The sequence below is a fragment of the Silurus aristotelis genome, assembly GCF_946808225.1.
Source record: "Silurus aristotelis genome assembly, chromosome: 23".
Classification (NCBI taxonomy): Eukaryota; Metazoa; Chordata; class Actinopteri; order Siluriformes; family Siluridae; genus Silurus; species Silurus aristotelis.
In genome coordinates this window covers 10,487,870-10,500,243 of record NC_139596.1, presented here as the reverse complement: position 1 = coordinate 10,500,243, position 12,374 = coordinate 10,487,870, and positions in this window count along the sequence as shown.

The following is a 12,374-nucleotide window of genomic DNA, read 5'->3' as shown; positions in this document are numbered from 1 at the left end:
ATGTGAACATAACAGATGGGCACTTCAAAAAATTATGTCAGAATACTTCATCCTGCAGAAAAGTATGTTACAATAACAGATAATCCAGTATTAAACAATCAGCACATAATGATAATATATGTCTCTTCTAGCATCCGCAAACAAAACAATATAGTTCACAATTTATTTTTTCTTTCACAGCTTATGACATAAACCCATCATATATCATGCAGTGTTATAAAAGCTATAGATGCCACCTGGTAATAAAATGCTGAAGTAAGCAAATGCTTAGAATAAATCAGTGCTAATGAGCTTTGTGTCATCACCCGAATCTGGTATTTTAGTGAGCTAAGTTAACAATTCGCAGTAAGCAGTTCAGGCAATTTTGGAACACGCCCAGACCCAGCAAAACGGAGATACTTGTGTTTAAGGAACTCCTTTGAGGCTCATACAGATAACAGGATAGCCTTCTTTTATCTTAGTAATATTACTAAGATAAGAAATATGATGTCATTACATGATGCAGAAAAACAGGTACATGCTTTTGTTACATCTAGTTTGGACTATTGTATTGCCTTACTGTCTGAATGTTCTAGTAAGTGCACAAATAAGCTTCAGTTAGTCCAGAATGCAGCAGCAAGAGTCCTTACCAGAACCAGGCATATGACCACATTAATTCTGTCTTATCCACTCTTTTCTGGCTCCCATTCAAATCCCACAGTGATTATAAAACACTACAACTGACGTGTAAAGCACGTACCCAAGCAAATTTTTGGTCAATTACGATCCGCCACCTTTTCAGTCAAACGGTGCACTCTATTTTTTGTTACCTTGAGTAGTAAAGACTACAGCAGGGGGCAAAGCTTTCTTTTGAATGCATGCCAATTGCAGTCCTAAGCCATTGTAGCAGACTGTTTATATTAAATACAGTCCAAATCCATACTCAAAGTTCTTGAGTTGCTAAGTAACTTCATGTATCTTTAGGCTGTTCATGTGGAAGCATCCTCATCTGCACCAAGTGGTCTCCAATTGAAGGGAATTTCAGAGGAAAGAAGAAGAGGACAGGAGCACTGGTCACTGGTACCTCAGGGGCATGTTTACCTCGACAGCAAAGGAGAGTGGATAAAGAAAAATAGTAAGATTGGTGAGGTGACAGGAAGAGAGAGAAACATGGAATATTAGGTATCCTTATTGTAGGAGTCTCTACTTGCACCCTGATCACACTGCACAGTGTCTAACTGTTATGTAACAATAGGGATACCTAATAGTCCATGTCTTTTTCTCTCACCCTGTATCCCCCTCCTCTCTTTCTTTCTCTCTCTCTGTCTCTGGTGCCTGTCTTTTTAATCCTTTAAATATTCATTTTTTTTATTATTATTTATTTCATGGCAATGTGTTAAAAACCAACAAATAATAAATAAATAAAATGTTTGATTTAAAACTGCACTGCGAATTTAATCCATTTGGAAGACTTTAAACTAAAGTTTCCGAAACCATACAATACGAACTAGAGTTGAATTAGAATTTGGGATTTGTTGTAGTAAATATGTAAAGTTGTCAGCAAGGGTATAAATACATTTCCCAAGCAAATATTTGCACTTCAACCACAGTGACAGTGTTTAAGCAATTAAAGTTAAAAGTTAAAAAAAAATTCCCTTTTCTGTCTCTATTCAGTTTTCACAATTAAATATATTTGATAACATAAATAAAACCAAATTTGACTTGATAGACTAGATTTTTAAGATTTTCTTCAGAATCTGTATTTCTGTTTCTGTTCATGTAAATCTAATTGAGTTTGGCACAGTCCTTGAACTTTAATGATTGTTCTGTCTTGAAGCATTCAATATTTGGTATGTGTTTAATTTTATGTACATAAATGCTACAACAGAGCCTCACTGTGTTAAGTGATTCCAAATGTTTCTCAGAGCAACAATGAAGCACTGTTCAGCAAGCGATTTTTTTTTCTTTTTTTCCCATCTGAAACACTCATCATGTTGCCGAATAATGGTGTCTGAGAAGAAGCTTGTGCAATGGGGCTGTGATTTGACAAAACCGTACTACTGGCAATGTTACAATTGTAGCTGGTTTTGTGCTTTAGAACTATTACAAAATGATCACTGTTGATTTCTAGTTTTAACACTCTGCATATATGTTTTTCTGTGGAGTTGCATAATGTTAGTTAATGGAGTTTCTTTTGTTTAACTAAATATTTTCAAGTTAAAATGCTGACCCATTTTTTTTTTTTTTAATAATGCACTGGTTTTTAATGAGCATCTAGTTGACTACTATCCAACTGTACAAATTGTTGTATTGCAAATTGTTCTTATCATAGAATATGAGCAGGCTCTGCATCTATCTTTTTTTAAGCTGTCTGTATTTCCAAAATTTGATGAGTCCATTTGGGAATTTAGCGTATGCAGAGCTCGTCAGAAAATTTCAGACCAAAAAAGGCCATTTTCTCTGAATCAAGGAACCATTATTGCTATGTTTTTTTTTCTTGTAAAGCAGTCTGCTTGTGTTTCATGGCAGAAATTACTTGTTGGACAGAGAGTAACACGTTAGATTATAGAAATTCAAATGTGGCACAGGCTTTAAAATTTGACAGGAGTGTTTTTATATAACAACAGAGAGTTGGGGGTCTGCATGCAGAGCGGGAAAGAATGAGTCAGAGTCTGTAGAAATACGACAGGTTGTGCGGTTCACTGCAAACCTACATGCTGGCATCCTAAAAGCCCTGGCCACTGTTCAGGAGAAAAGAGGTCAATCTTCAATTTTTCTGTTTAATACAATAATCTCTTTTTAGGCATATAGTATCTTGGGTCAAAAACTATGAAGGGGGATACTATTCAATTTTTTTTAAATGCAATGAGAAAGGGCATTATTGCAATTGATGCTTAGCTGAAACCTAGTCCTACACTGTTAAATATGTCTGTCATATAAATAAACATAGCTTATCAATCCCCACAGCACAGGCATTTTAACCTCCTCTAGGGCTATTACCCAGCTTAGAAATCAAAGCACAGTATGACGATGTAGTGAAATCCAATAAGATAAATCCTAAACAGTAGGATATCACTTTGTTACATTTTCAGCAATGGTTGATCTGCATCTATAAACAGCATCTGTGCTTCCTTTCTGTTTTTCATGCCTATAGCAAGAAAGACCTCACTAACAAGGCTGTCGATGTTTCAGAGATTCCCATTTTCTCCCTTCCCACCGTTAGTTCTTTTTCCTCTCCCTTACCCCTCTAATAGCTCTTTTATCAATAAGGTCTTTCAAAACACAGTCTGCCCCAATTTCATTTCGAGATTCAAGCAGCCTTAATCCAGTTATTGCATGTTTGCTTGGATAGATGAATAAGAAACAGCTTGACCCACCAGTAGCCAAAATACTTTATAGGTCTTTTGGGAGGCCAAACTCCCGCCCATCTAACAGATCAGTGTACTATTAAGGCAGGGAAAATAATGATATCAATATGGGGATGGAGGCTGTCCAAAGGTTGTTTGCTCTACATGCAGTGCTCAGGGTAAATAATGGATCACATAAATGTACAGTATTTTAAACATTCTTAAACTGATTGCCAACATTTTGAGCGCAGTTGGTTGATTATAAAAAGCCTTTAATATAAATGTACTTTGAGCAGCTTGTTCCCAGGGGCCCATTCTTCCTCCACAGGTGGAAGTGATTTATCTAAAGACTTTGACTCTGTTAAAAGAGGAACAGGACATGAGCGAGCAGCTGAAGAGACCCTGGTCACTAATAATGAACAGACAGGATTATGGTTGTCACCATATCTTAAATAATGAGTTAGCTTTTTACTCAATAAAGGATTAGTTCAGGCAGTCCAAGAAAAAGAAAGTGTTTTTCTGTCTTTCTTTTTCTTTTTGTTTGTTTGTTTGTTTGTTTGTTTCTTTGTTTCTTTGTTTCTTTCTTTCTTTCTTTCTTTCTTTCTTTCTTTCTTTCTTTCTTTCTTTTAATAAAGTTAGTATTTTGATCAGATAATGTGTTTAGTTTTGCATACTTTCACTTTTCATACAAAAAGATGATTAATGAACAACCATTGTGGCTGGCCCAAAGTGTCACTTCATATTTTTTCTCTTCAGTCACTGATGGTGCAGTTGCACTACATTTCATGAGAAAAATTAAAATACTGCTTTAAAAACATTATCTACAAATAAGTCAAAGTAGATACCAAGATGAAACCTTGTACTGGTTTTTAATATATACTATATGGAAGGCTAGCTCTGTTAATACATTAATACAAGCTGTCCCTGCTCATGTGGACGTTGTACAAGACTAGAGGCTGACATAAAAATTATGTGCTGCTTCCTCCTGAAACATGTCAGGACTGAAATGAACAGCTGTAGTGCATTCAATAACACCTTTTCCGAGTCATCAGGTGGTCTTTAGTCTTCAAGTTTGCGGTGGTCTGCTTGTTTATTTTTTGCTTAATTTCTAATCCTGCAAGAAATATTTCGTCTTCATACAAATGATGAAAACTTTAAATGTCTGTTGTGTAAACTTTAAATGTCTTTTTGTTTAGACAGTACCTGAAGTCTGTTACTCTCAGGAGGTTAAATGTGTAACAGAATATAATAATAGTGAGGTGGAAGCTTAGTGTTTAAGGCATTGGACTTTGGATTCAAAGGTTGTGAGTTTAAATCCCAGGCACAAAAATCTGATGCCCATGAGCCCTGATAAAGGCATCTGCCTTTAAGAATAGAGGCTCCATCTGTTTCCATTGTCTAAGACATTATTGGTGATATTTCTTTTTAAAAGTATTATTGGAAAACTTTCAAGAGGAGACTTATGTAGCTTTATTTTAATTAAATCTTAACATTAATTTGGTAACAAAATAAATAAAAATAATTGTGGTAAAGTTGAACACGATACTTTTAGAAAACACAACTGAAAAGAAATATAATATAATTGTACTCAAAAAACACAGTTACACTGAACTATGCACGTCAGTACTTTATCAAGATTACATGTAATTGGTTTCCACTCCTGGATGAGGACAGTGTTTTTCTAGCATGATCCACATAAATATATCCAAAAGCTATTTAATTATTGCCACATGAAATTCAGCAGCATGCATAAGTAATGGTTATTTGCTGATCTACACATATTTTATTAACTGGAGGATCATGAAACAAAATTTTTACTGGAAACAATATTTTAGGATTTTGTGAATTTATTCACTATGCTATAAAAATTTCAGTGTCAACAAACATAAATTACAATTCATTTTCTGAAATTTTGTTTTAATTTGTAGAATATAAGTGAATATAACATTATACGTTATACATAACAGACAATGTTCTGAGCCCTCTATATCGCCATAGACAGTATATATATAGAGGAAAAGGTACCAACCACCTATAGGGTTGTTTTTATAACCTCATCATATACAGGTCGTTAATATTTGGTTTACCTAACGTTGTTTTATCACATCACTCAGTTAGTAATAATTTTCTTTTTCCCATAATGATTGCTTGCCAAAGCATGGCAGTATGGCAAAGTATAGCATAAGCAACAGCATAGCAGGTGGCTGAGAGCAAATCCTTTACTAAACAGAACATTTCTCCCACAGATCTAGCAGATTATGTCTAGTTATCTGTTAATCTGTTGAAATTCCTTTTTACTAATCCCAGCTTGTTAGAAAGCAATGAACCTGCATTCTGATCCTTGCTGCCTAACAAGCTGGATAATGCAAAAAAAAAAAATACTAATACCACTGTGCTGTAATATATATTTGACTAATAAAGGCTTCTTCCTCTTCTAATTCTTCTTCCTAGTTCTTCCTGTTTAAGCCTATCTGCACCTATGCAGTATACATCCGTGTTTTATCAGCTATCAGATATCCAGACATGATCTGCTAGATTTGTGGGAGAAAAATGTCCTGCATCTTGTCCCATGACAAAGAAGGATTTGTTATCAGCTGTCTGAGTGATCACTCTTATCAGACTGCATTTAGTTGTGTAACTATACAAACAATAACACAATCCAACATTTGCCTAATTACATCAGATATTTGTTTTGCTCATATGTTTCAGATTACTGCATTAGGCAAGCAGTCATTCAAGTTGTGCTGTTTTACTCAAAGATGACGTTCATATAAATTACAGAAAACCTGACTGAAAACTAGAGACAGGCCTTGAACCACGTTTTCCGGTTTGGTGTTCAGATCCGGAAAACACATGGTTGCGTAAGCCTAACCCAAATATTTGGCAAGCAACAAAGTTTGGATAAAATACTAGAGCAAAAATAGTAGTACCTCATCTTTCTCTTTTCATTGATGTACACTTTGTTTGAAGTCTATTATACACCATGGAAACTAGATCTGTTATGGTTTGCCATATCATGTAGGTCATCTTATGAGGTAACTTCAGATGGTGCCCCTCAAAATATACAGTAGCTCATCTGGTTTGAAATAACCTAGGACTACACTGGTACATGTATTCCTTTCCAGTTCTTCACCCCCGGGGCCAAATTTCAAGCACGTTGTGATGTTTGAATAGGTGCTATAAGACAGGAAGAAACACATTTAGTGTGATGATAGGCAAAGCATAACCTTTACTTAACAACCATTAAAGATCAAACAGAATTCTTGTCTCAAATCCAGGTGTTTTGACAAGTAAACAGAATAGGTTTTTAACAAAAGATGCTCATACATGTACTCAAAAATCTTTAACAGTTAAGGTGCTCATGTAGAGAGCTGCAGGGTCCTATGTGGCAAATACCATCATATTTTAATGATATTGGCATATGAAGCTGCCATTTAAAATAAATATATACTGTAAATATCTTTACATTCAAAATCCAAAATAAATATTGTCAGAATAATAAAGTAAATGTACTTTATAACAATACAAGTGTTATGTAAAACTACTTAAAGTGGTACTTATGTTTCACTGTACTGCAATTTTTGCCAAAACAAATCTAAGTCACTGAATTGCAGAGAACATAATAAAGAGGGCTACAGTTTAATTTTCCTCTAAAATGACCACATCTCACTGTACAAATTTATTTTCTTTTTGGCAACCTTTGAGAACAGCTTTGACTATCTTTAGAACAACCTTCATATAGTGTTCAAGTGATGCTTTTCTCACGTTGCACTTTTCTTTTTTCTTTTACTATCAAAATTTGTCATGACCTAGAAAAGACCTGCTTAGTGCTGCATTGGCTATATGCCAAGTACATTATCAAAGCCTTTTTTTATTTATTTGCAGCCATCTGTAGTATTTTCCAACTGCAGTCATTTTTAGGTGTTGTTTATCTCAAGTTGGCACTTTGAGTGCTGCTTGAAACTAAACATTTTCCATGAAATCTCTTTGAAAAGACACACTGGTGTCTTAAACACTGTTCTCGACTGTTAATGAAATCATCTGTTCTGGATTGAAACAGAGTGGATTGTTTTACCAAATAGTAACAACCATGGCAATAAAGTAGTGGCCCACCACAATGCAAGTGGCAATCATCTATTCCATTACCACAAATTTAGTATGAGAGCTAACTGACACAGGCCTGCCATAAGTCCCTTTGCACCAAAAAGCTTGAGGTTCCCAGGCATCTGTAGCAGTATCTTGTGATTTCTATTGCAACCAAAATCCCAGAGCAAAGCTTCACGATTGACATCACTTTTTGCGTATATGAGATACCATGCATACACATATCCCAAGCATATTTAACATTTTTAAGAACAGACAAGGGTTTTTTTTTAGAACTTTTCCAACTTATTAGTGACATATATATATATATCTGGCCAGCAGAGGGAAAGGGATTGAACGAAAGTTCTGGGGGAGTGCCGGAAGAGCTGACAACTGTCTGCCCCAGTATCTTAACCCTGTCATACATTTTTTTCCAATGTCATCTTTTTCTTTATTGTTCCAATGGGACCAGTAAAACAAAGTACTCATCATGCTTTGTGTAATCGATTACCGGTATTTTTCACTAATCACAGGAGGAGAAGGTGGAGTCAGTGAGTCAGCAGAGAGAGCTTTGCTGGCCCTGACCGCCCACCACTGGTAGGTTTATTGTGTATTTGTCCTACACCGTCTTATGTTGTCTTGCACTGTTTGCACCAGGTTGCACACGATGCACTTTGCGAGGACAATTACTAGTCCTTAGCTCAGTGTTTTCTGTTATGTAGCTTTATGTTGTTTTCTGTTGCACCAGGGTTTTGGAGGAACGTTGTCTCATTTCACTGTGTAATGCATCAGCTATATAGGGTTGAAATGACAATAAAAGCTTCTTGACTTCTTGACTTGACATCCTATTCACAACAAGCACCAACACTAATTGATGGCAATCTGACATGCTGGTGAGGACATGGGTGTTCTGAAAACCTTTCCACCTCTGTTGATGTCATTAAGGCTCAACACTCCTCTACCCACATCTGTTGCCTCTGACTTTTTTATTACTGCTTGCCTCATTTTCAGTCCAAAAAGACCTAGAATAAAAAGAGTTTTGTTGAATTGAATAAAAATATTGCCCTTTTCTGAGGTTAAGAGTTGCATCAAATACAGATCTGAATATTTGGTTTTACTTTATTTAAAATTATTAACTTAGATTTATTTGTACATTGTCAGAGGTTCCCTGGTGGTCTAGTGGTTAAGATGCAGCGCTCCCACCGCTGCGACCCGGGTTCGATTCCCGGTCAGGGAACCATCCCCAGCCACTCTTAGTGCCGGTCCCAAGCCCGGATAAATTGGGGAGGGTTGCGTTAGGAAGGGCATCCAGCGTAAAACATGTGCCAAATCAAACGTGCGGAGGATCCGCTGTGGCGACCCCTAATGGGAGAAGCCGAAAAGAAAGTTTATTTGTACATTGTCTGCTAATGGTTCTACTTTGTGACCTGATACTGTAATTGTATTTGTTAATTGAAGATACATTTTTGAAAGATTGTTTTACTACTTTTTCTTTTTAGTTTTTGTTTGTTTGACTGACTTGTTTGATCTTTGTTTCATTCTGGCATATTTAAGAGGCTGTTGTGTTGATCTTGGTTAATGCAGCATTAAGGGGTACACTTTTTTGTATGTGTACAATACTCAAGTACTGATAAAATATTTTAACTCATATTGGAATTGGTGTAAGTTGTAATGCAGTAAGGTATCTATACTTTTACTCAAGTATGATTTTCAGGTACTCTTTACTCCTCTGGTTACTGATGGTCTTATGTACTGCTTACTGTATGAAACTGTATGTCTATACAGTATGTATATACTGTATGTCACCATCAAGACCACTCTAGCAAACCACCATTTGTACTAAATACCAAACTCCCAGTATTCTAGATTATGAGCATTTGCGGCAACATATTTTGGATAACATTTGAGTTGAAAAAAAAAAAAAAAAATGGAAATGGAAATCTCACTCCTATAATCCCTTCAGATTGTTTAACAACCTACACCAGTTTGCCATTTCTTACAATTGTGGAATTTATGCCACTAAAGACTTATAAAGATATGACATATGTCAAAGTTTTGTGTAAAAATGCCTTGAATAAGCAGCTTAGTGCAACATAGATAGGAAAAAATAGTGTTATTCATCCTCATGCATGAAAAATCGAATCCACATTTGCATGCTACTCTTTTTCACCATTCCCATTCTTGAAGCCAGAAAGTTAGATCAAGCTCACATTGTACTATTGTTCCTGGTCCATTTCCATAAGAATGCAAGAGGTTCTGAAAGCCAACCACAAAAGCCAATGAAAAGATTCATGCCCTCTCAGTAGTAAAGTAACTTCAATATTTTTCCAATCATGGCATGTCGTTTACAAAGTATTGGCACTTTATCTCCCAGAGTACTATAAAATCAGCTAAAAACACATAATTAAATCACATTTGTGACACCCTTTAAGACTCATGATTTATACTATTATATCATGAATCAATACACCACTAACAGACTCAACCTCCCCCTTCTCATCAAACTTCATACACATTATTTAACTTTATATCAGCACTGAGTTTAGCCTAACCGCTAAAATTGTACGATTTCCTTTAAGTATTTAGGGCTACACTGTATCCACAGGTAGCAGTATGTATAAACCCTGGGCTAGTTATGTAAGATTTGTCACTAAGCGGCCCTTTACCAAATCTTTGTTTGTGTGAAACAGTAGAGAGCAATACCCCTCTGCCAAAAAGAAGAGGAGCAGCGCTTTCTGCCATGACCTGAAAACTAATGTCCAGATGTTACTTTGCTCAGTGTCCCAGATGCCTGGCTCTATCAGAGCCTGGTTTGGGGAAGGCCCTGGGTAAGCTCCAAGACTTGAACATATAATATATTGGTCACACCCTTTGGAGATTGAGTCTTGGATTAACTCAATTAAATGTTTAAGCTCATGTAAAACACCCATTAAATGACTCATATTGAGACTGCAGAAAATGGATTGAAGCCTAAATAATGCTGGAAGCTCACATGGTTTTCTGTGGAGTCTGCCCTTAAAGTTTACCCTTGGTTTAAGATTATGTAATGGTTATGTTTTAGGAGCATTTTTATTAAATTTACAATCCTCAAACGGCGATTCATTAAATAATGCCAGTTAGTTTGCCATTACATAAAATATTTTGTAATACTAGTAAACAGGTAACTGTGTGTGACAAAGTCCAAAATACACTGTATTTAAAACAACGGTTTTAGCCAATAAAAGGGTTTTACATAAATTATTAGTATATTTTATTGGTTTCTTTAGTGATGTTTTTTTAATATATATATATATATATATATATATATATATATATATATATATATATATATATATATATATATATATATATATATATATATATATATATATATATATATTTGTATACATAAAGGACATTTGTCAACTTGTCTTTGTGCTAATAATATATGTTATTTTACAGTTTATGTTATACTGTATAAAACCAACCCCAAAGATTTTTTTGAAAAATGTAAATAAAAACAGAATGCAATGATAAGAACATAACAAAGTTGAGGAAATGTAACAATTTAAGGAAAAAGTAAGGTCATTTTGAATTTGATGACTGCAATACGTCTCAAAGAATTTGAGACAAAAGGCAGTATGTGGAAAAAGTAAAAAGAAACAGCTGGAGGAAAATTTTGCAACCAATTACGGTAGGTAAATTGACAGCAGGTCAGTAACATCATTGCATACACCGTAAAAAGTGTATATTAGAGAGGCAGAGTCTCTCAGAAGTAAGCATGGGCAGGAGTTCACCAATGTGCAAAAAAACTGTCTACATATTGTGGAACAATTTCAGAATTATGCTCCTCACCTTCAAATTGTAAAGACTTTAAATATCTTATTTACATTACATAATATCACCAAAAGATTCAGAAAATCTGGAGAAATCTCTGTGCGAGTGGAAGAAGGGTGAAAATCAATATTGGATCCCCAGCAGTCTTTTTGATGTTATGAATAAAATATGGGTTTATGAAATTTGAAAATCATTGCATTCTGGTTTTATTTAAATTTACAAATTTTCCCAACTTTTGGGGAATTCTGGATAGTACACTATGTGGCCAAATATTTGTGGACACCTGACAATCACATGCATTATTGCATATTTAATACATTACTTGTTATTATACTCTTCTTTAAAGTCTTTATGGATTTGCCCATTCAGCAACTGGGGCATTAGTGAGGTCTAAGGAATGAAGGAGTCAATAATAATAATAATAATTATTACAATAATAATATTTAATATAATAATATAAAATAAAATAATAAAAATATTAATAATTAAATATAATAATCTGTGTCGCATTAAAACCCCCATAGTTTGGACCTTCAAATTTTTGACTTTGCAAAAATATTATAGTTTGCAAAACTGCAATTTTGCAACTGTTTAAGAGGGGGTACATACTTATACAAAGCAATAAATATTTTTCTTTACCATACTCTGCTTGGCATTTTAATACAATATTGTTTCATTTTCTTGATACCTACTGTCTTAATCTCAAAATGATAATCTAGCACTTTGGGATTTTTACTTTAAATCCAATGCCTAAAATATAGAACTGTATAAAGAAACGACTTTATCTTCCCATTCTCCAAAAGTTGTTGATGCCAATTGGGTAAAGTTCAACATAGAGCCTGCAATGTTGGTTGAAATACAATTTTATTAATATTGTTCTTGTTGTTATTAGTGACCATTGTAAAACTGTCTTCAGGGTTGTGAAAGAAACAAGTTTAAGGGAAAAAAACAGTAAAACTCTGATTCTTACTTTGTAGCTTCATATGGTTTTAATTCATTCAAGACTTAAGTGCAACAAGCGTAATGCATATGCTTTGAGTGAAACTGTTGAATAAATGCACTTACATTGTGGTTTGTAGTCAAATGCTATGTATATACATACACCAAATATCCTGCCCCTTAATTTGGCTTGTACAAATGTTTGGGTTT